Source organism: Acinonyx jubatus, chromosome D3 (genome assembly GCF_027475565.1).
Source record: "Acinonyx jubatus isolate Ajub_Pintada_27869175 chromosome D3, VMU_Ajub_asm_v1.0, whole genome shotgun sequence".
NCBI lineage: Eukaryota > Metazoa > Chordata > Mammalia > Carnivora > Felidae > Acinonyx > Acinonyx jubatus.
The window spans coordinates 25,258,582-25,282,463 of NC_069392.1; the positions used below are offsets into that span (position 1 = coordinate 25,258,582).

At 55.4% G+C, this 23,882-nt stretch overlaps 1 long non-coding RNA gene across 5 annotated transcripts; it reads right to left on the bottom strand.

Annotated features, from left to right (window-relative positions):
• Window positions 1-481: 481 nt before the first annotated feature.
• On the bottom strand, window positions 482-22,525 carry LOC113596649 (uncharacterized). 5 transcript variants are annotated; one of them, XR_008291625.1, is made up of 6 exons: window positions 9,500-9,723; window positions 5,615-5,795; window positions 4,825-4,984; window positions 3,304-3,413; window positions 2,084-2,154; window positions 482-1,046 (listed from the first exon to the last, which is right to left on the bottom strand). It is a non-coding gene; the product is annotated as an uncharacterized LOC113596649 (long non-coding RNA). The 5 variants fall into 5 exon arrangements; XR_008291624.1 differs by having other exon boundaries at window positions 5,615-5,798; window positions 9,500-9,722; XR_008291627.1 differs by lacking the exons at window positions 5,615-5,795; window positions 9,500-9,723 and adding an exon at window positions 21,901-22,525.
• Window positions 22,526-23,882: the final 1,357 nt, after the last annotated feature.

Below are 23,882 nucleotides of genomic sequence, written 5' to 3' on the forward strand. Positions count from 1 at the left end.
GCCACGGGCCGCTCCTGTGCAGGCATCAGACCGTCCCCTCCAGAGGGGCCAGAACGAGGGGAGAATGGAGAGATGCTTATGGAGGTAAGCCTTTGACGGGGGGGAGGGGGGGCCACGTGTGCGTGCGGCCCGCCCTGCCTGCCTTTGCCCCCCCAGGACAGAATGAAAGACGAGTGCAACAGCAAACAGGGGGTCTGTCATCAGGCCGGGCTGACCCGACCCCTCAAGCCTGGGGACAAGGCTGGATCCAGCCCGGGCCCTTTGGACGGTGGGAATAAGGCTCAGTTTGTCGTCTCCCTCCTGGCCTGGGCTTCCTCATCTCTTGCAAACCCTCCCCTTTCAGGACCGGGCACCTTCTGCCCTTCCAACTGCCCCCCTCCAAGACCTCAACAACACTGGGGAAGGCCCGGGCTCCTCCCAGACCCTGCCCGCCTCCTCCCTGCGACCGTGAGGCAGAGGAGAAGCACAGAAAAGCCTCATCCAAAGAGCACCCGCAAAAATGAGAACCACTCAAGGCAAAGGACGCAAGACGGACTCCAGCTGACGGAGCCCACAAAGCTGTCTGTCCTCCCTGCAGCTCCACCCCGACGCCCATCCCTGTGTCCCTGCACCATCCTGTAGCGGCCAGCTGTGGCAAGGGTGCAGTCAGTGGGGCCCTGGCCCAGGCGGGGCTCCGGCTGGCCACCGGCAGGGCCACAGAGAGGAATCGAGTCGGCATGGGGTCGAGAAGCAGCCTCCAGGCCCAGATGGCAACAGGCGCCCCAACAGGCGGGGTCCAGGTGGGACACAGAGGGGCAGTGGGCAGCCAGGCTCCCTCACACCCCTCCCTCGGGCTGTCCTCCAGAGCTACGGCCTGTCCTCAGCCGGGCGCCAGCCAGGAGGGGCCTTTATCTCAGTGGAAGGATGACAGCTTTGGGGACTTGTCCAGAGTCCGAGAAAACCACCAAAGGCTGCTCCCTGCGTCACTGTGGCCAGAGTCCAGAGTCACCAGGGCTCCAAAGGGAAGACCAGGCAGGAGTCCTGGAGACGGGGCCGGGCTGAGCCACCTGGGGGAAATGCAGCGAGTTAGGGTGTGAGCACAGCCTCTATCCCCCGCACCCCGCATCCCCCAACATAATCCCACATCTGAGCGGGGTGGGGGGTGCACCTTTAGAGACCCCTCAGCCTCCCTAGACAGGGTGGGGGTAGGGGTTTTAGACACTGATGACTTTTGGGGGTTTTTTTAATGTTTATTTACTTTTGAGAGTGAGAGAGAGAGAGAGCAAGCAGGGGAGGGGCAGAGAGAGAGGGAGACACAGAATCCGAAGCAGGGTCCAGGCTCTGAGCTGTCAGCACAGAGCCTGACGCGGGGCTCGAACTCACGAACTTCGAGATATGACCTGAGCCGAAGTCGGACGCTCAACCAACTGAGCCACCCAGGCGCCCCGTAGGCACTGTTGACTTTTAGGAGAAACTCAGGAATAGAGTTTCCCTACCCTGGCAGGACTGGCTCAGGGAACGGAAAAGCAATAGTAGGAGCCCAGAGCAAGGCCAAGGGCATCATGGGTAGAAAAAGGACAAGGGTTCAGGTGAGCAGAAAGAGCCTTCAAGGTCCCCGGGAGGCTGGGATTCCCTTTACAACATTCCACTGACAGAACCCCTGTACCACCCTCCCCCAGTACACACACACACACACACACACACACCTCCCTGGACGGGGAGCTCACTCCCTCGCCGAGACCGTGATAAAGCATGTTCTTGTGTGAAGGTCTGAGAGGGTGGAACCTTCTCAGGGAAGGTCTGAGAGGGTGAAGGTCTGGATTCCCGGGGTCTAGCCTGGAGATGATGCTCAGTCCGTGTTTATACTGAATGAAGGAACGTACTGAAATCTACCATAACGCGCCCATAGTGGTCTTGTTTGGGCCCCACATGCCCCCACCCAGAGCAAGCCTTCCAGCCACCCGGCTCCTGGGCCTTCTGCTCATGAGCACGAGTGTTCTGGCCAGACCCTGGGTCTGGGGAGGGGCCCGGCTAAGGGGACAATCATCCCCCATAAAACTAACTTCAGTGCAACCTCCTTCCCCCCATGCCTACCCAGGCTTACCTGGCTGCACCCAGACAACATGTTGGCAGCCCAGGCCCAGCTCCCGGCTCCTTCTCCGTGTAGATCCCATCCTGGAAGACAAAAAAGCCCACCACGCTGCAGGAGGAAACTGCACCCAGGCCCCCTCCCCACGCCCGAACTGGCCAGAACTCTCTGCTAACGAGAAAGCCCCCAGAGCCAGGGAGGCTGGGCCCAGGCACATCCCCCTTCCACCTCCCTTCCTCCCACCCCAGAGTGTCCTCGGGATAAGGGGGGGAGGTCCTTCACCCACCTCCCTGTTCCCCAGCAACAGCAGAAGGGGACCCAGGACAAAGTAAGGCAAGGTCAGCTTGGCAACAGCCGAGTGGAGGCAGGGACCAGAATCAGGGATCCAGAGGTCGGATTCAGCTCTGCCATCTTGTGTAGCCATGGGAAGCCTGCCCCGCTCTCTCTCTCTCTCTCTCTCTCTCTCTCTCTCTCTCTGAGCCTTGGGATCCTTCCAGCCTTGCGTTCACCCAGAGTGCACAATACTAACCCACAGTTTGAGGCAGTGGACAGGAAATGGGGGGGGGGATGAGGGGGCTACAGCTCACCCTCAGTTATTTTTCTGCCCCCATCTGTCTCCGTCGGCCTGCTAACCCTGACCCAGAATCATGTCCCGGGTTTTGCTCCTGGTGACAGCTAAGCTATCTTCATCAGCTGGCAGACCCGTGCCGGGAGAGTCAGGGGACCGCTCAGTGTGCGCCCAGCGCTCTCTACAGGCACCTGAGACTCGGGACACGGGTCCAGACCCGGAGAGGAGAACGTGGCCCATCATCACGGTGTCGGCCTCCCCGCCCAACTGCCAGGTAAAGGGGGCCCTGGCCAAGTCTCACAAATATGATGACAAAGGGCCGGAACTGAGAAGAGCCGCCCGGAGTCCCCAGTCTCCTTCTGACTCCTTCTGACACCAGATCGACGGGGACTCAAGAGGAGGTCGCCAAACTCCAGCCTACAGAAGGTCCTCACGGCGGAACTGACAAAATGCTGGCTTCCGTGCCAAAAAGCAGAGTGGAAACGCCCCTGTCTGGGGCCCCATATAATGGGGACAAGGGCTTGGTCTGTGACACGGAGGGGTCGAAAAGTGGCCTCGCCAATTTCCCTCCCACAGGATTGTGAGAGATTCTACGCTTTCGTGCACGGACCTAGAGAAGGCAGGGGGGGCAGTGGGGGGAGGGGGCGGCACTGGTAAGTTGGAATACTTATCTGTCAGGCTGCTGCCCAGGGTGGTCACGAATGTTCAGGAAGAATCCGGAAATCCCCTTCTCTCTCCTCCCCTTCTCTTCCCTCTCTCCCAGGAGCTTGCTGGATGCTGTAAATAGACCCCAGGCTGCTCAAGGGAGCATCGCTTGACACAGAGGCCCTTCCCCTGGCCCTGCAGACCCTGATGTCAACATGGCAATGAAGGTTTCAAGGGAAACTTCAGCCCCTGGGTCAAGCCGAAAGCTCGCCAGGAGGGCAGAAAGGAAGGCGAGGGCGTGAAGGTGAGATGAACCAGGTGAGACCATGGCTCCCCAACCCCACGCACCCGATGTGTGACTCAACATGAATTATCCTCAGAGGTTTAGCCAGTGCCTGACACGCCATGAGTGCTCCAAAAACCATTTTCACCATGTACTCAAATCTTTGCCTAATGCTGATGTCCCAGAAATACGGGCCATCTCTATCCCGCGGCATGATATGCCTCCCGGGGTGGGGGTGCGTATACCCCAGGTAGGTAACACAGATCATATCAAAATCCCATCTTGGTGGAAGGATAAATGAACGCTCGTACATTCTTATAATGAAATCTACTCATCAGTCGACAGGAACAAATGACTGCTGCGTACTACAAACCTTGAAAACATACCACGTTGTGAAAAAAGCCAGGCACAAGAGACCGCGTGCTGGTTGGCTCCATTTTTATGAAATGTCCAGAACAGACAAACTTAGACAGACAGTAGACTCGTGGTCGTCTGGAATCCAAAGTGGGACGGCAGACGTTAGTAAGGGGGTGTGGGGGAAACTTACGGGGGCAACGGAAATAGCCCAAAACAGGTTGACAACAGGGGCTGCTCGACTTGGTAAATTTATGAAAAATCATCGAACCGTGCACCTGAGATGAGTTCTATGCCATTTAAGCCACGTCTCCGTAAGGTCAGACCCCAAAAAAGGATTGAATTATCGATCCATACAATAACAAGTATGAACTCAAAACCTCACCCTCCAAAAACCTTACCCTGAGCAAAAGAAGGCCGAACACCAAAGATTCCATATTAATGGAACTTTAGAGAAAACAAGTCTAGTTTATAGGCCTAGAAAGTGGATCGGTGGTTCCCTGGGACTGGGGCTGGGGCTGGGGCTGCAAGGGGATTGACATACAGGGAAGGGACACAGGGGAACATTTTGGGGTGATGAGAATGTTCCAGATGTTGATTGTAGTGATGGTTACACAAGTGTCTACATTTGGCAAAACACATTGAGATACAGGCTTTAAGTGGGTGCGTTTTATTGTATGGAAATTGTAATCCAATAATGCTAGTTTTTCAATACTCCTTGAGAGGTAACCACAGAGAATAAGAATCGAGAAGAGTCCGATTCTCCCCTGGTGGGCCCCAGGGCCCCGGTGTCTCAGCTCCCGCTGGCCCACACAACCCCCCACTTCAAGCCAAGGTCAGGGGCCCCACCAGGGAAGCTTTGATTGCAGGGGTTGGGCCCCAGAAGATTCTAGAGGTCCCTCCTACCTCTGAGATTCTGGGGCTTTCCACACAGATGGACTTCATAGCATGAAGCCGGTGTCTATTATCCCAGGGTCACCTTGGTTACTCCTTTGATGTGGTCAGGGTCATGGTAGGCATGTAGACACGTCTGGAGCCACGTGGGTGGGCAGGGAGGTGCCCCCAGCTGTCAGAGAGAGAGAGAGAGAGAGAGAGAGAGAGAGAAGGGTAGGGGAATAAATATGCACCCACAAGTATGTTGGAAAATAGATGCCAGAGTCCTGTTCTAAAAGCGCAGCATTTACCAAAACTGATCTCCTCAGATCAGAAGCAAAACAGGAAACCGGGAGGTATCGTGGTAGCAAACCATCGTGATGCATTGGACAGGACAAGGGCTTCCCGGCCTGGGGTTCCATCCTGCTGGGCCGCACTGGGGAAGTGCACCACCCCTCTGGGCCTGTCTTCTTATCCACAAAATGGAGATAATAATGGTGCCCACCTTACAAGGCCGCCGTGAGGATTACCTGGGACGATAAATACTTACCTGTTAGCACGCATTCTATTATTTTCTTATGCTGTTAGTACTCCCTTTGCACACACGGCTCATTAACACCATCGGTGGGTTATTTTTTCCCCCTAAACTCTGTGCCGTTCCTGGCAACGGAGAAACAGCTGCCAGGGAAATCTGCATTTGGTTGCATTTTAGGGTCCCTCTGGATTTGGGCGCTTTTTTTTCCCGACTCTGGAATAAAATAGCTGCTCGGAGAGCTGGCATACGGGGAGATGTTGGCCTAAATTGCTCTGGATGAGTGAGTACCGACAAAACAGCAGGAACCTCCCAGGAATAACGAGATGCGCAGGAGACGCACCGAGGGAAACAGAGGCGTCTGTGGAGCAGCAGAAAGCCCGGCTTCTGGACAGATGCAAGCAGGGCATACACAAAAGAGAAGCTCCGAAATTCGAATTTCAACTCTTCCTCAAACAAGGGAGCCCCTGAGCTGCTGGGGGGAGGGGGGAGGGAGGGAAGAGCCAAAGAAGGAGAAAGATGATAAACTAAATGTTAGTTTACAGGTTAGGTTAAACTAAATGTTAGTTTCCTGCCTGCCGAAAGAATAAACTGGGTTTCACTGTCCCCATTTTCCAGACGAGGAAACTGAGATTCGGAGTCAAGTGCCTTTCTCCAACATCACCCAGCTGGCAAGGAGCGCAGTTGGATTCTCAACAGGCTTGTTGAACCCCAAAGCGGCAGAAGGCTTGCGTTCAAATACGGGGTGGGGATTATATGGGGAAAGGCCGGAGAGAGGTACGTGTGAACCGCAACACCATGGACAGCACTACTGGGGGGTACCTGGTCCATGATCGCTATACCATCTCGGGTCAATTCATTCCAGTGGCTTCGAGAGGCAACTGATTAGGCTGACATTTAGGAGAGGAGGTGGAGTAGTTATAAACACACGTTTCAGGGTCAGCCGAGACCCAGGGGCCAGTCCTGACTCTCCTTCCAACTGGCTGTGTGATCTGGAGCTCATCGCTCCACCTCTCTGAGCCTCAAGTGCTCATCTGTCATGCCCAGTTCCCAGGCTTTTCGCGGGGTCTCCAGGAGGCAGTGCCCAGCAAGAACCTTGGTAAATGGCCACTAAATTGTCGAGGTGTTGGTTATCTAGTCCATCCCTTGGAGTACACACTGACTCCGACTCCCCCTCCCCTCCATGACTCATCCAGCTTCCACAGGGCCCCACCCGGACCACAAGGGGGGAGGGGACACCTGTTTCATCTGATCTGATCAGCCTGGAGAGGAGTACAGAGACAGATGTCACTCTCAGCTGCCCTTTGCCTCTGCCCCTGTGTCTCTCTGGCTATTGTTCCACAGAGCTCCAGCTGACAGATGAGCCAGGCCTCAGAGACAAGAGGAAGGATCCCCTTGGGAACAAAGGGCTAGCCTATAAGTTATTCACCAGCCCATTGAACTTGCACAATAGACCCAGGGCTCCAGAAACACCCTCCCCCCGCCCAACTCAAACAGCCCAAGGGTCACCCAGGAGAGGAACCAACAGCCGCAACACAAATAAAAGCAAATAACTGGGTGTCAACGCAAGATTCAGGGACCACGGAAGTGTCCCCAGCAGGTACACAGTGGGCAGACTAAGCAGTAATATCTTTATTCAACACCTACAGGCTGCAGGCACTTTTACACATACTGCCTCACAGCCTCACGACGGTCTTTGAAGGCAGGGATTCTGATTCCCACTCTACGGATGAGGGGACTGGGGCTCAGAGGAGGGAAATGGCTTCCTGGCTGAAGCTGACCTAAAAAGTAGGTGGGGAGAAGGATTCACGCGGTGTAACTCTCAACCCCTTCTCTTTCCACACCACACCCTCTGGATGGGTGATAAATTCAAAGAGCATAATCCTGTCCTGAGCGGAAGCACAGATCAGATCCAGAGAAGAGGCCTTAAAAAATGAAGTTGAAAAAAAAAAAAGAAAGAAAGAGAAAGGAAGGAAGGAAAGGAAGGAAGGAAGGAAGGAAGGAAGGAAGGAAGGAAGGAAGGAAAGGAAGGAGGGAAGGAGGAAGGAAGGGAGGGAGGAAAGGAAAGGAAAGGAAAGGAAAGGAAAGGAAAGGAAAGGAAAGGAAAGGAAAGGAAAGGAATGGAAACGCCTGGCGGGTCCAACAGTAGAGGATGAGTAGAACACGTTTGTCTTTTCCAACCTTCTACAATTATCATCCATTTTGTTAAACTTCTTGATTCCTTTTAAAAATCACCAAAAATTATAAAATTCTCGCTCTGAATGCGGGCACAGAGGGTGGCTCTTCTAAAGCTCGCGTAAGGAGTTCTGGTTCCTTTGAGGGGGGGACTCTGAAGACCAGCTCTCTCCTCCGTGAAAGAGTGGGGGGACAGACCCCAAAATGCAGCAAGAAGGATGCAGGGTGCGTTTCTGAACCTTTCTCGGTGGCCAGGGTGGTCAAATAATAACAGGCCGGTGCGGAGGGGCATAGGGGATGCTACCCGTAGAATTCTTTCAACGGGAAATTAATCGGAGTCAGCTAAGATGAGTTCAGTGCCACCCTAAGCCAGGCACTGGTAAAGTGTCCCAGAGGAAACCATTTTGCCAGGACTGCGACATGTTTCTGCGCTGAGGGGGCGGGGGGGGGGGGGGAGGAGAAGGGAGAGAGGTCGGGGGTACTGTTCCCTCAACCGATGGTCTGGCCACCTGCTGGATGAGGGGGGGGAGGGGTCTGAGTAAACATCCAGATGCCCAGCCCCACCCCAGTCCTGCTGACTCATCCCCTGGCCACGTGGCACGGACATCTGCATATGTGAAGCGACGCCCCTGAAGTCTGAGAACCGCTGTCCTCAGGTTTCCCCGTCATCCCCACCTCCCCCCCCCCCAACCCCGCCCGACCCCCACCGAACCCAGGCGATCGCTAAGCTCCCAGGTGCCCGCGTTAGCGCTCCGTCTGGGGTTGGCATCGAGAAAAACAAAGCCTCTTCCCGCACGGTTTCTCGCCTTTCTCTCCCCTCCCCTCCCCTCCCCTCCCCTCCCCTCCCCTCCCCTCCCCGCACTACGGCCTCGCTCCCCTGCCCCCTCCCCCCCAGCAGCAGGTGGGGGCGTTTTCCCCGCGGCGGCCCTGCAGTGGGTTGTGCGCGCCAGCAATCTGCGCGCGGCGGCCGCTGGTCTGGAGCCCGGGATGAGGGTAGGGAATCCAGCCGCCGCACCCCGTCCCCACCCCCGCCCCCCCGCCCCGCCACCGCCCCAGGCCTCTCCCTGCAGAGTCCCAGAAGCAATTTCTCCAGCCCAGGGCTGGAGATCTGGCGCACCCCACCTCTTGGATTTCCAGCCTGTCTAGAGGGTACTGGAGAGGAGATGTGGAAAGGGGGCTAGTGAGGGCTGAGGGCTCCCCGGACCTGTTTGGGGATGGGGCATGGGCTTTCGGACTCCTGCATACCCAGATCGCAAGATCACTGGCTGCGTGACCTTGGACGCGTACCTAACCCTCTCCGGATCTCAGCGTCCTCATCTTTAAAACGGGGTTCTCACCTGCTCGTGGGACTGTTGGGGCAATGCGGGCAAAGCAGAGGCTGGCGTAAAGTAAGCTCGCTGTGAACTGATGTATCATCTTTACCTTTGTCGTTGGTCCTCCTGCCTTCCGCATCCCCCTGGACCCACCCGGCACGCCGCGCAGCTGGAAGCGGAGTCCCACCGATGGGGCAGGGGCGGGCTCTGGGCGGTGGGCTCGGCAGGAGGGAAGAGGGGCCCAAGCACCCCGCCCCCACCCCCAGCTCCGAGCCCCTGCGGGCTCTGCCCGAGGCTTGGCCAGTTAGCTGCTAACCTGGCGGGCCCAGGAGGTCCCGGGCCCCCCCGCTCCCTGCTGGCCGCGGGGGGGTGGGGGGGGGTGGGGAGGGTCTTTGTTCGCCCTCGGGTAGGGACTGCAAGACCCCCACCCGCGCTAGATTCCCGGCGCATCCTTCCTCTCGGCCCCCCAAGCCCCACCCAGGACAAGTACGGGCGGCAGAAGCCGTTCATCCCGCAGAGCAGGGGCACTTCGGGCAGCCTTTGCCATCCCCCTGAACCCTGCCTGGGAGCCTGGGAGCCTGGGAGCCTGGGACCCACCCTCGACCCGACCTCGGGGAATTCGGCTGTTCCCGGCGCGGGAGCAGGACGCTTAGGGAGGCAGGGCTGCGAGCGCGGGGCGGCGGCTTACCTCGGCTCCGCGGTCCTGCGGCGCGAGTGCAGAGGGCTCTTTGTGCCCGGGCTCACCGCGCAGAACTGGGGGAGCCCCTGCAAGCGCCTCCCATCGCAAACTCCTCCCCGCACTCGTCCGCAGCCTCCCTCCCTCTGGTCCCCCGAGCGCAGCCGGCGTCGTCTTTGTAGCTGCTGCAGCGCCCATGAAATTTTAATGCGGGAGCGGCTGGCGGGCGGCGGCGCCCCACCCCCGGCCCGCGCCCCGGCGCCCCGCTCGCGCCTTCCCCCCCCCCCGCCCCCGCAACCCCCCGCAGCCTTCCCCCCGCCCCCGCCCGGGGGTCCGAGCACACGAGGGTGGGTGGGGGGAGCGCGCCACCGCCCCCGCGGCACAAAAGGGCGAGCCCGGCCTCCCGCATCCCCGCCCGCGGCGCTGCCATGGCAACGCTTGCCCGGCTGGACTCGCGCCGCCGAGCGCGCGCGGATGGAGAGGGGCGCGCGACCGCGGGCCCGGGAGCCAAGCCCGGAGCCCGGCGCGATCACAGGACCCGGGACGCTGGTCCTGGAGCACCAGGATGCTTCCCCCGCGTGGCCTCAGAGGATGCCTCGCAATTAACCCTGCTGAGGTGGGCACGCGCTTATGGCAGAGTCAAGATTCGAACCCATGCCTCGGGCTTCCCGCCCTTGTGCGTGCCACTGCGCCCCTTGGCGTAACCGCTTTCATAGGTTTGGTCTTTTATGTTTTGAACGGCCCTCTGCTTAGTAGCTACTCTTCTGCAGAGCAGTGACGCCAGAAAGTGGTCCTAGACCCGCCGCATAAACATCACTTGGGAACTTGCTAGAAACTCAAATTCTAGGGCCTCGCCCCAGCGCTACTGGGTGGAAAACTCTGGGGTGGAGCCCAGAGATAGGTATTTTAACAAGCCTTCCGGGGGACTCTGATGCACGGTCGGGCTTGGGAACCACTGTGCTGGATCATTCCAGGGATTTCTTTAGCCAGCCTGTCCTGGGTTTCAATTTCAGCTTTGTCCGTGTCCCTTAACAGATGGCCTTGGACACTCCATTCCTGAGACTCGGTTTCCTAGTTCACAAAGTGGACATAATAATGGAACCGACCTCATGGGGTTATGTGGGTTAAGTGTGGAAAGGCATAGGAAGAGAAGGGATGCTTAGCACATGCCTGCCGCTTAACAAAGGCTCAAAACGTAACTCTTGCTGTGATAGGGCTCTGACATCTGCCTAATTTTTACACTTCTGTGTATATCATTTATCATCTTCATTGCTCAGATAAGGACATTAAGACCCGGAGAAGCTATAAGAGCCCCCCCCCACCCCCAGCCACAGTAAGGGACCCAGGCAGCATTTGAACTTACTGCTCTAAAAGGTTCTAGGTTTGGGGCGCCTGGGTGGCTCAGTGAAGGGTCCGACTTCCAGTCAGGTCAGGATCTCACGGCTCTGTGCTGACAACTTCAGAGCCTGGAGCCTGCTCCGGATTCTGTATCTCCCTCTCTCTCTCTCTCTGCCCCTTCCCCACTCACACTCTGTATCTCTGTCTCTTCAAAAATAAGTAAACATTAAAAAAAAAAAAGTTCTAGGTTTACTGGCTGTTTTCCACATTGCGTATCTCCTTCCAGGAACCCCCGCTTTGGTCTTCAGGAAATCTAAATCCCGTTCAACAAACCTATAGCACTCGTCCAATGTGCCCAGTGCAAAGACATTGCAGGACCCCTAAAGACCCCGGGGGAGGGCCAGCTACCCACCCCTCCCCCAGCAGAGCTAGCCATCCTGCTGAGGAGTGAGACTCACGGGGACCATCTAGAAAACAGGCAAGATGGGGTGTGGTCACACCACTGCCCAGAGTATTGTCAAGGACTTTCCCCCGATCAACAGACCACAAACAAAATGGAGACCGTTTTTGTTTTGTGGTTTTGTTTTTTTAAGTATTCTCAAGCCGCCTGTTTCGTAACCTGCTGTCAGAATCTGCCGAGTGTCAGCCTATCGTTTCCAATATCCATTTGGATAAGAAGTCAAGGCACTTTGCCTGCTCCTAGATTTCCCAACACTTCTCCTTTTCCCTGGGCTTCGTCACGATGAGCAATAACGAGCCCGTGATCCAGTTTCCGAGTCTCTTTCATCGTAGGGATATCCTTTCAAGGAGAGCATTGCGAGAAAGGACGGGGGTGGGGGGGAGGGGGACAGGCAAAGGAAGTAATCCTGAGAAGCTACTGGGGGCTCCCTGTGAGGAGACCACGTCTAACTCCGGTGGATTCAGGGCAAGCCATAAACTGAGTAAGGAGGGGCCAGACCCCACCCCGTCCAGCAGTCACCAAAACCACCCTGAACCCGCCTGGCTGGCCTCTGCCCCAGTTCTCTAACACGGCACATTTCTTTATCGTGGGTGGCCCAAACCAGCTCTCCTGGGGGTTCATTTGTTCTTTGCCCTCTTTTTGTCCGTCTCGTGAGTGCCTCTGTGATGAGCAGAAACCCTCATTTTCCCAGGGAGGGTTAGAAACCCACACTTGCCTTCTTCAACCTGCAAGCTCGGGTCACTCTTAACCCCCTCCTTTGGGATTCACCACTGGTTTGATAGCTAGATCCCGCATCCTTCCTGTCCCCCCCGTCGATGTACCCCGGACTCTCACCTTATCCTGTGGGGAGACCCAGGACGCTGCAGAGCACAGCCCAGGGTGGCACGTGTCATTCTTGCGTTGTCTTGCCAGGAGCTCCAGTCTTCCAGGTGACATTTACAAAGCTAACGTGGGCCCCAAGAGCCCGCGAGCAGATAGGAACACCAGATGGAACCCCGAAGAGAAGGGTCAATGTTCTCTCTCCTGCCTCTCTTGAAAATGGCCTGAGCCTCTTCTGATGGAGTGGTGGTTGCCTTGGCAACGGGAGGAGGCGCCCTCGTACGTCTCAGGAGATCCACTCGAGAATAAACTTTGCTCCTTAAACCTGGACCAGGGAGCCCATCTGTTCCCACGAGGACGTGTGCAAGCAGCATTGTCTTCCGCTCAGGACACCGCCAGGGGCCCAAGATTCCCAGGGGAATTCTGACGTCGGTAATGCGGCCAGAAGAGGGGACTCGGGTTTCTCTTTATCCCTAAACCAGGGTGGCCCTGGCAGCCGGGGTTCCATTTGCACCTGGGTGCCCTGGGTACAACAGAGCGCTCATGCACCCAACCGTGCCTCTTTTTTTTTTTTTTTTTGAGATGAACTTCACATAATATAAAACTAACCACTTTATTTTTTTCTTGTAAATATTTTTTCCATCTTATTTTTTTTTCATCGTGATAAACCCACGAACTCCGAGATCGTGACCTGATCCAAAGTCAGACTCTTAACCGACTGAGCCACACAGGCGCCCGAGAGTCTGTTTCTTGGTTTGTCTCTATCCCTTTTCCTTCATCTTTTTGATTTGCTGGCTTTACGTCCTAAATTCCACATGAGTGGGATCATATGGTATTTGTCTTTCTCTGACAGACTTGTTTCGCTTCGCACTATACTCTCTACCTCCATCCACATTGTTGCAAATGGCAAGATTTCATTCTTTGTTGTGGCTGAGCAACATTCCATCGTACATACCACTACTTTATCCGCCCCTCCTTTAGCTATTGTAGATAGCGCTGCAATAAACCTAGGGGTGCCTGCCTCCCTTTGAATTGGAGTTTTTGTGTTGGGGGGGGGGGGGTAAATATCCCACAGTGCGATTGCTGGACCGCAGGGTAGTTCTTGTTTGGGGAACGTCTATACTGTTTTCCACAGAGGCTGTGGCCATTTGCATTCCCACCAGCAGTGCGAGAGTATTCTTTTTTCTCTGCGACCTCACCAACACACCTGTTGTTTCTTGTGTGTCTGCTTTTTAGCCATTCTGACAGGTGTGAGGCGGTATCTCATCGTGGTTCTGATTTGTATTTCCCTGACGATGAGGGATGTTGAGCACCGTTTCATGTGACTGTTGGCCAGCTGGATGTCTTCTTTCGAGAGATGTCTGTTCATGTCTTCTGCCCATGTTTAATCAGGTTATTTGGGCTTGGGGGCATTGAGTTGTATCAGTTCTTTGTATACTCTGGTTACTCACCCTTTATCAGATAACGTCATTTGCAAATATCCTCTCCCACTCAGTAAGTTGCCTTTTCGTTTTGTTGACAGTTTCCTTTGCTGTGCAGAAGCTTAGAACACTCACAATGTGCAACCACCACCTCCATCCAGTTCCAAAACATATTCATCACCCTAAAATATCCCACCCCCACTGAGTAGTTTACTACGCATCCTCCCTCCCCCCCACCCACTGGCAACCACAAATCTGCTTTCTGTCTCTATGGGTTTACCTATTCTGGTTATTTTTTTTAAGCGTATGTATGTATGTATGTATTTTTGAGAGAGAGAGAGAGAGAGAGAGAGAACATGAGCAGGGGAGGGGCAAAGAGAGAGGGAGAGAATCCCGAGCACGCTCCGAGCTGTCAGCGCAGACCTGACCCCGGGGCTCAATCTCACCAACCATGAGATCCTGTCCTGAGCCAAAACCAAGAGCCAGACGCTTAACCAGTGAGCCACCCAGGCACCCCCTATTCTGGTTATTTGATATAAATGGAATCCTACAATATGTGATCTTTGAGGTCCAGCTTATCCCGCTCAGCATAATGCTTTTGGGGTCTATCCGTGCTGTAGTATGTGCCAGTATTCCATCCCTTTTCATGGCTGAATACTATTCCGTCGGGTGAATGTAGCACAGTTCGCTGCCCACTCATCCAGTTTGCACGGCTTCCGTCTTTCGCGAGTGTGAACAGTGCCGCTGTGAACATGCACGTGCAAGGGTTTGTTGGAGTCTCGCATCCCAATTTCGGGGGGAGTACACCCCTCTGTGCCTCATTCCTTTTTACACTGTCCCCATGCACGTAGTCAGGGGCGTCCAAAGTTCATGACAAGGTGGGCGTCTTTACCTTGTTAAGCTAGTCACACAAACCCTCCACCACCGCCGCCAGCACCAGCGCCCCCTGCCTGGCCACACCTGCCGTACCTCCTGAGGAACGGCTTTGGGGAAAGATTCAGTCTGCCCTCGAGCCATGTTATTAACCAAGACTGTGGGCATCCATCATGGCCATCAGGGGAGCTCCTCTCTGACAGCCGCTCCCCGAGCAAGCAACTCCCTGTCCCACCCAGATAGAAAATTCCGTTTTGACTCATCAAGGCAGCCATTCTCAGCCGGGGTGAGGGGGGTGCTCCGTGAATTCAGGGGGAGGCCTTTTGTGGCAGAGGAGAGCTGCGTTTGGGTATGTGGCTTTCACGTTCAAAAAGAACGTGCCTTTCACAAAGTCCCCACAGCCACAACATTCTCCTGCCTGCCCCCCTTGGAATCACCTTTAGATGCAACGAACTTGACCCTTTGCCTACTTTCTTGACACTGGTCCAGGTGCTTTATCCACATGGCCCCCTAATGCCCTCTGAGGGAGTGTTGATATCGTGTCCATCTGATGAGGAAAGGGAGGCTCAGAGCAGGGAAGTGACTTACCCAAGGTCAGCCGGCTAGAAAGGGGGGAGGCTGAGATTCAAACCCACCACTGTCTGACTCCAAAAACAGCACTCAGAATCTCTAAAATCCCATGTGCATTCACACGCATCCCATCCTTCCCCGGGGAGGGATCGTGCCCTCCCTACAGCCAGCTGAACAATGGCCCTGCCACCTTGCTGGAGTAGCTCTGGGGTCCCTTCACCTGCCCTGGCATGCACAGCAGCAGCTAATCTGTGCCTCGATCCCAGAGAGACATCACTGGTTCAGGGTCGTTGCCATAGAAGACTAGAGTTTCGTGTTCTTCAGGGTCTTAACCTCCGTCCTGCCCCCCGAGGCTACCTTAATGTGTCCCCACTGGATGAGGCATGGACGGGTGTATTAGCCTGGGCTATCCAAGACCCTGAGACAGGGATTCAAGTGCAAGTAGTTTATTTGGGAGCTGATCCAAGGAAGCATCAGTTAGGGACAGCGAAAGGAAGAAAGTTGGAACAGGTGCATCGATGAGCGTCTTAGTGTTGTGGCTGCGATGACGAAGTACCAGAGACGAAGTGGCTTACCAACAAGATTTCCTCTCTCGCTGTCTGGAGGCTGGAAGTGCAAGATGAAGGTGCTGTCAGGATTGCTTCTCCTGAGGCCTCTCTCGGTGGCTGTCTTCCTGCTGAAGCCTCACGTGGTCTTTTCTCTGTGCACGGGAACCCCATCGCTTCCTCTTCTTTTTTTTTTAAATATAATGTATTGTCAAATTGGTTTCCACACCACACCCAGTGCTCCTCCCAGCAGGTGCCCTCCTCAGTGCCCACCACCCACCCTCCCCTCCCCCCCATCCCCCATCAACCCTCAGTTTGTTCTCAGTATTTAAGCGTCTCTTATGGTTTGTCTCCCTCCCTCTCTAACCTCTTTTTTTTTCTTCCCCTCCCCCATGGTCTTCTGTTCAGTTTCTCAGGATCCACCTAAGAATAAAAACATATGGTACCTGTCTTTCTTTGGATAACTTATTTCACTTAGCCTCACACTCTCCAGTTCCATCCATGTTGCTACAAAAGGTCATATTTCATCCTTTCTCATTGCCAAGTAGTATTCCATTGTGTATCTAAACCACAGTTTCTTTATCCATTCATCAGTTGATGGACATTTAGGCTCTTTCCACAATTTGGCTATTGTTGAGAGTGCTGCTATAAACATTGGGGTACAAGTGCCCCTAGGCATCAGCACCCCTGTATCCCTTGGGTAAATTCCTAGCAGTGCTGTTGCTGGGTCTTAGGGTAGATCGATTTTTCATTTTTTGAGGAACCTCCACACTGTTTTCCAGAGTGGCTGCACCAATTCGCATTCCCACCAACAGTGCAAGAGGGTTCCTGTTTCTCCACATCCTCTCCAGCATCTATAGTCTCCTGACTGGTTCGTTTTAGCCACTCTGACCGGCGTGAGGTCCTTCCTCTTCTTATAAGGACCTCAGTCCTATTGATTACGGCCCCACTCTTCTGATCACATTTAATCTTAATGACCTCCGTAAAGGCCTCATCTCCAAGTACAGTCACGAGTCACGTTGAGGATTCGGGCTTCAACATATGAATTTAGGAGGGGACGAAATTCAGTCCATAACAATGAGCTGGCTGTTATGGGCAACTGGGACTCCATCCTGCTGAGGTTCTCTGGGAGCAGGAGTAGGATACACCTGAAGCATCCCACTTGAGGTCAAGGACACCTGGGTAGCCAACCACCAACTCTTTCCTGTCATGGTTGAAGGGCGCTCCTTGAGCATCAACCCCTCGCCACCTCCAGGCGGCCATGGCAGCAGACCAAACGTGTGCCCTTGGCCAGAGAAAGTCATCAGCAGGGAGTCACCGGGGGCCGCAGTACAAAGCCACCGACCGCTATGCCTGGGCATGGCAGGTATCCAGGGGACATCCACCACAGGGGACAGTGGACCATTCATTCTCCCATTACCCACCCACCGTACAACCCACCCAGCAGAGCCCACACTGAGCCCCACAAACCTCCCCAGTGTGAGAAGCTTCCACCCACTATGTGCCAGCCTGGCCTAGTCTGGGGCAGAGACAAGCCACGTTGCAAAGAGACGTCATCATGACCAATGCCATAACGAAGGAAGGTCAAGGGGCTAATGGGAGTATATATAAGTGACCCAACTAGCCTTTGAGATCGAGAAAAGGCCGATCAAGTGTCAGACACTGTCCCCGGGAATGAGAAGTGAAAATCCCAAGAATAAGAAATTTACAAGAAGGGGCGCCTGGATGGCTCAGTCAATTGAGCGTCCGACTTCGGCTCACTCAGGTCATGATCTCACGGTTCATGAGTTTGAGCGCCTTGTCAGGCCCTGTGCTGACAGCTCGGAGCCTGGAGCCTGCTTCGGATTCTGTGTCTCCCTCTGTCTCCGCCCCTCCCCTCTCATGCTCTGTCTCTGTCTCTCAAAAATAAATAAATGTTAAAAAAAAATTTTTTTTAAGAAAATCACAAGAATAACTATCAATCACTATTATTTTCAGGATCTTTTCAGTTTCAAGTAGCAGAAACAAAGCTATGCCGCACTGGTTTCAGGCACGGCTGCATCCGGGTGTCCAAACACTACCACCAGGCATCTGTCTTTCTCCAGCTGTCTGCAGAGGTAAGGAAGACCCCACCAGGGACTTCCAGACCCTCTGCCAACGGACTGTCTTGCTGCTTTTCTCTGCCTTCCCCTCAGCCAAGACATGGGCGTTCAGGTAGACCTGAGTTAGAATTTCATCTCCGCTCTTACTTGCCACATGACTTTGGGCAAGGAACTTCACCCCTCTGGGCCTCAGTTTTCACTTCTATAAAATGGGGATAAAATCACCTCTTCCACGGGGCTGTGGGGAGAATTCAGTGACCTGAGCCTGGAAAACACATAGCCTAGTCATGGGCTCAGTAAATTCTGGCTCTCTCTTTCTCTCTCTCTGTTGGAAGGGCCATTAGAGACTCCAAGGCCTGGAGTGTCTTATTCCTGCGAAGTCATTAGAAGGGGTTCTCAGGAGCTCAACAGACACCAACGCTGTCTGCAGAGCATGGAAATAACAAGTCCAGTCGACAGGTGCCCTTGGCCTTTCTCATGTGTGCAAACATGCCATTGAATTGACTAAGTCCAGGCGAGTATCAACCCCACACCACATTCAGAGTTACTTTCTTTCTCATCCTCGGGACCTGAAAGCGTACCCTTGACTTTGTGCAGCCCACTATCTATTTTCCTTTAAGAAAGAGTCCGATGGGGCTGGCAAAGTTTGGGGCCCACTCGTATCCCCCAACCTCTTCCTACACGGTCCCCAGAGCAAGGCTTGGAACCAAGGAGGCTTTGGCCAAGGTCAAGGGAGACTTCCCTGCTTCTGCACCCCGAGCTCTGAGTTCTGCCTGTGCCTGCCTCAGCCTCTGCCTCTGCCCGGGGGGGCCTCTCCTTTGTCTCCAGCATGTGTGTGCCCCGTGGGCACGCCTGTGTGCTCCGTGTCCTGCCTCCCCAAAGCTTCTTTGTCTTGGCTTCTTTGTCTTGTCTTGTCCAGACAACAGAGAAGGGGGGCAGAGGGTGTGTTGCTTCCATCCACCCCTTCTCGTTATCCATCTGCAAAAAGACCCCCTCCAGACACCCCGCACCTGCTCCCCAGCCCTCCCGGCCGGCCGCCCCAGCAGGTGCTGCAGCCGGCCAGCCCACGGCTGCTGCCAGAGAAAGGCACAGACCTCAGCCAGCCGCCTCCCCGCCCTCCTCTCCCTCCCCTCCCTTCCCTCCCGCCCATCTCTTTCCCTTTAAGGGCAGATGCCGCGGAGCCAGACAAGCCCCGTAGAAGACTTCACAAAGGACCCCCCCCATACACCTAAGGGGAGCCATCTCCCCTCACCCCCAGATCCAGTGCACCCCCAGCCCCATCAGTATATCCTCCTGAACATTCCACTAAGTCATGCTCACTCCACCCAACGCCACGGTGGTCTCAGCCCCCATCATCCCCTCCTGGGACATCCAGCTTCCACGGCAGGCTCCTCCAACCTGTCCCCCTCGCCCCAGCCAGAAGACTCTTGAAGTGCAAAGCTGCCCTCACCACGCCCCTGCCCCACCGGTCCCAGGATGGGAAGCAAGATCTCCAGCTTTACCCGCAAGGCTGGCCCCTGCTGCTGCCCGCATTCCGCCCTCCCCAAGCTCCTCCTCCAGCCTCCCACCTCCTGACCCAGCCCTGCCCAGCCTCAGCGGTCACGGGAAGCCTTCCCGGACCTCCGGGCGAAAGTCGAGTCCATTAGCTACACACACTCCCTGACTGACCCCAGTTTGGGATTCTATACCTTCATTTGCTTGTCTGTTGTACACACACACACACACACACACACAGACACACACACACACACTGCCCAACCAGCCTGTGAGATTGGCGTCACCAGGGCTTGGCATAGGGTCTGACACACAGGACGCCCCCAATGCATGCCTGTCCCAAGAGGAACTAAACCTTGAAGCTTAAAACACTGTGGTTCTGGCCACTCATTTCATAGACACCCAGGCAAGGAAAATGACTCACCCGGGGGCTCTGTTCCCAGTGTGGCCAAGCTGAGGGTGTAACCACAGTGTCCCCGCAGCCCCCCCTCCCCCCCCCCCCCCGCTTCTTCTGCCTTCCAAAGGTCACCTTCTCTTTCAGAAGCCAATCAAGCATTTCAAGTGCCCACCCTGAAATGGCCGCAGAAACGCAGTCCCCTTTTGGGGTCTCGTCCGCCTCTTGTGAGCGGTGATTGTGTCTTCACCTGTCACTTTGGGCACCTCTACCTGTTTCCTCCCCTTTCCCGTAGGCTGTGGCCCTCTCCCCAGACACAGATGCAGTCCTCACCCCACTCTGCTTGCTCCCCATAGCGGAAGTCACACAGAGGTCTTGGGGAAGACGCTAAGGAAGCTTGGAGCAAATAATAACACTAAGCATCACAGGCTTCCAGGTTCTGGCCTGATGCTAGCCAGGGATTGATGCCATTGCCGGGTTACAGACAAGGAAACTGAGGCTAAAGAAACACAGCTAGAGGGCGTCTGAACCAAGATGCAGTCCCAACAGTCTACATCCGGATCCCGGCCTCCTAAAGCCCCCTCCCCACCCCGGTCCCATTACACCTTCCCAGGCTCTCGCCGTCCCCTTCCTGACCCGCAGCCCCTGTCCGATCCTCCCTGCCTCCTGTGGCTCCTGTCTGTTCCAGACTTTCCCACCCCCGCGTGGCCATGCCGCAGCCAGTCTGCAGAACAGTACATTCTTTATTTATGAGATGCATCTTGGCTCTCTGCAAATCAGCTGGGAATGCCACGGGCGCCTGCAGACAGGAGGTGGGGGAGGCAGGGGCTGGATTCCAGGCACCAGGCTCTGAAAGGGCCACCCAGTTGGCCTGCAGAGCACAGAGGGGGACTGGTGACCAAGTGATCTGTACTTTGGATCCCTGATGCATCCTGGCCTGCTATAGGCAAGCAGGGAAGAGCCCTGGGGTTGGGGTGGGGGGTGGAAAGGTGGGAAATGGGGTAGGCACTAATATTAACTGAGGGAGTGGCTCCTCAAACCCACATGAAACCCTACAAGGCAGAAATTCTTGTGTTCACTTTACAGGGGAGGAGACCGAAGCTTGCCCGAGGTAAGCAAGCTCTTCCTGAATGTGTAACTTTGCTTTGTCCCCCTCCCCCACCCTCCCCCCCAAAAGAGGGAGCTAAGGTAGCTTAGAAAGCTCAGCATAGCCAGAAAATTATATGTAAAATAAGATCGAAAAATGAGTCCCAGAGAAAGGAATATGGAATCGGGGATTAAGTTCCTCTTCCAAATACCTGACACACGATTCAATCCAGTGGCTAATCATCCAAGGGACTCTAGGTGGGTTCTGAGCACCCTGGCAGCCTATGCAAAAAAAGAGAATGCAATTCGTTTTGTGAGTGTCCACGTTCTGCAGACCTGGCCGTGCCTGGCATCGAAAACAGAAACGGAACGTCAGGATCCCTGATCTAATATCAGATCCTCAATTTCCCAGAAACTGTCCCTTGCGCCCCGGTGGTCTCCATTCCCTGCTCCAGGGACGAAAGCCGCGGTCTTTGGACAACGACTTGGAGCGTGTGTTTCCCGCACGCTGCCACCAGGTGGCAGTGCGGCGCAGACCTTAGGAGGAGGGTTCTCGAAATGCGAGAACAGGTTCGCTCCCCCAGCAGCCTGGAGGACGGGAGGGGCCTGAGAAGGCAGCCTGGTGGGGGCAGGGTTTTTGGTTAAACCTCAAGAAAGAAATCAGGCTGCACTGCTTCTCCACGGGGGGGTGGGGGGGGGGGGTGGAGAGAAGGAAAAGCCCTGGACCTTGAGGCCGGAGTCCTGGGTTGGAATCCCAGCTCTGCTCAAACCTGAGCACTGCACCTCTCTCTGCCTCAGTCTTCTCATCTGAGCAAGGGGGTGAAAAATGCGTGCTGGGGGGGGGGGGAGGGTGGCGGGGAAGGGGAGAGGAGCCTGAAACGGGGATCAAAAAAGATAGGTGTCACTAAAGCCTGGAATAGCCAGAGGGACCAAGAGCTTCTGAGCTACAGGGGGTGGGGGGAAAAAGGACCCACTTTTCCAGAAAGCCCACCAAGGCCCCCCAGCTGGGGGTGAACGGGGGAGGGGGGCGGCGGGAGGCGGGGAGGTCCTCGGGGGAGGGGGGTTTGGAGAAGTCAAAACGTTCAGGATTTTTTCGAGTGTGGATGACAGAAACCCATCCTCGAATGTCTTAAACCAAAAAAAGAAGAACAAGAAAAGGCAGGGAGAGAGTGTGTTTCAGTCCGTGTGGTAAAAGGCACATGGGATGCCTGCATAATAGGACAGACGGTTGGACTCCTTCTCTCCATTTCTGACCCCCGCTCTCCCCCACACTGGCTTTGCTGTCAGTGGTGGCTTTGCTGGCAAGTCCCAAGTTTACCTCCCAGAACTTACCAAGCCCGGCACAAAGGGAGCTTCCCTTTCCAGAGGCGTCCAACAAAGTTCCAGAGCTGGCTCTTCCTGGCTCCAACTGGCTCAGGTGCCCACCCCTGGCCCAGTCCTGGTGACCATTGCTGACCGGACCTGGGTCACGTTCTGGCCTCTGCGATCCGAGTGGCCCGAGCCCATTCGATGCGTAAAGGAGAAGCGGTAATTGTCTAAACTGAACCCGGGGCTCCTCCCAGAAGCTTCTGAAGGCTCCTGAAGCGTGAAAGGCCGGCTGCCATCCCTGGGGGGAAGCTGTCACCACACACAGGCCTGCCTCCCCTAGCTCTGTTGCCCGAAGATTCACGGGCGCGCAACCCGGAGAGGAAGGGCCTTCCCACCTCAGGATATCTCGCCTCCGTTGATCTTGTAATTATGGTCCCTGTGAACAGAGGCCCAGGAAGCAGGGCTGGCCACGTGCGCCACCCCGCAGGCAGGTACAGGGCTCCGCCCCCCGGGGACCAGGTGGGGGTCAGCCCACCCCTGGCGCCGGAAGCTCCGCCCCGATGGATGCGTGAGGGCCTGGCTCTGCGCCCAGATGCTTTTCTTTCTCCTTTCCGCAAAGGGCCGCGGCGTGGGCTGGGTCACTGTCACAGGCACTGCTTTGGTCCCTGTTAGTGACGAACAGGTGTTCCCTTCTCACAGGTGCGCAGGAACAAGCCTCTGTCTCCCCACCCCCTCCCTTCTCCGCTCCGTTGCTCCCTCCTCCGGGAAACACACCCAGCGTGTGTGAGATCTTCAGCTTCTCACCCTAACCCCCCTCTAGGCCATCTCTTCCCTCTCTGGCTGACAGCTTCCACCCGAAGGGTTGTCGCAGCGTCTCTACTCCCCGGGACGTGACTCCGTGAAAGGAGCGTGCAGACCAGAGAAAGCGCTGGACGGATGGAGCAGAGGGGGCAGAGAGGGCACGAGTGACGGGTGCAAAGGACCTTGTGTCAGGTGTCCCCCCCCCCCCCAACCCTAGCGACGGCTCTCCCCTCTCCGCGGAGGGGCAAAGAGGCCTCCCGGAAGGTCACCTTGGCCGACAAACTCCAGGCTTCGGGCCCGGGCGCGTATTGTCACCCTCTGCCCCACGCTCGCTTCCGGGTGACGAAGCAAGAGGGAGCAGCGACGTGGGTGGTGTTTGCTGTGTGGCTCTGGACCAGCCCCCTCCCCTCCTCTCTGCGCCCAGAGGACGCCCGTTTGTATTCCGCTATTCCGGACTCTGCGGTCCGTCCTGCCGGCTGACTGCGCTGCTCTGGACGATGGGTATTCTGCAGCTACCACCACCTCTGGCCAAATCGTGTCAATAATTCAAGTTCCCTTTGCCTTTATAACCTAAGAAAGTTGGTCTCCTGGCAAGAGATGAAAAATAATTTCATGCTCTCTTTCCTCCCCTCCCAAGCTCACCCCTGACAAATTGTCTCCTCAGTGCCTGTCACTCCAGCCGTCATCTCACATCTGGGGTACCATTTTTTTGGGTTACCAGCCCCACTCTGGGCTTGGACTCCAGCTGGTTCTTCACAGGCCTGCCATCGAATTCTAATGAGCCTCCCCTATCCATTCATTCTTTCATTCGTTCAGCAAATATGGTCTGCTTTGTCCCCCAGGAACCTAAGACTTTCCTATGATAGATTAGAAAGCTCCCAGTTATTCATACTAAAGTGTTAGGGGCTATACTTTCTCAACTCTATTAAGAGAGGACAGGAGCATTGCGACTTACTACTTACAAATGCCATCAGCTCTTAATCTTTCCCCCAAACCTTACACAGTCCATGGTAAGCTCAATCCTGCTACAGGCTGGTTGGCTTTGCGGAAGTTGCTTGACCTCTCTGAGCCTATGACCCTCAAGATTCTGATGGGTTTTAAAGGAATAATAATGATGTCAAGGAGTTGCTGTGAGATTTCAATTTTATGACACGTGAATCGAACCAACATAGTATGTATCATCGATATTATCTTTATCATCATTA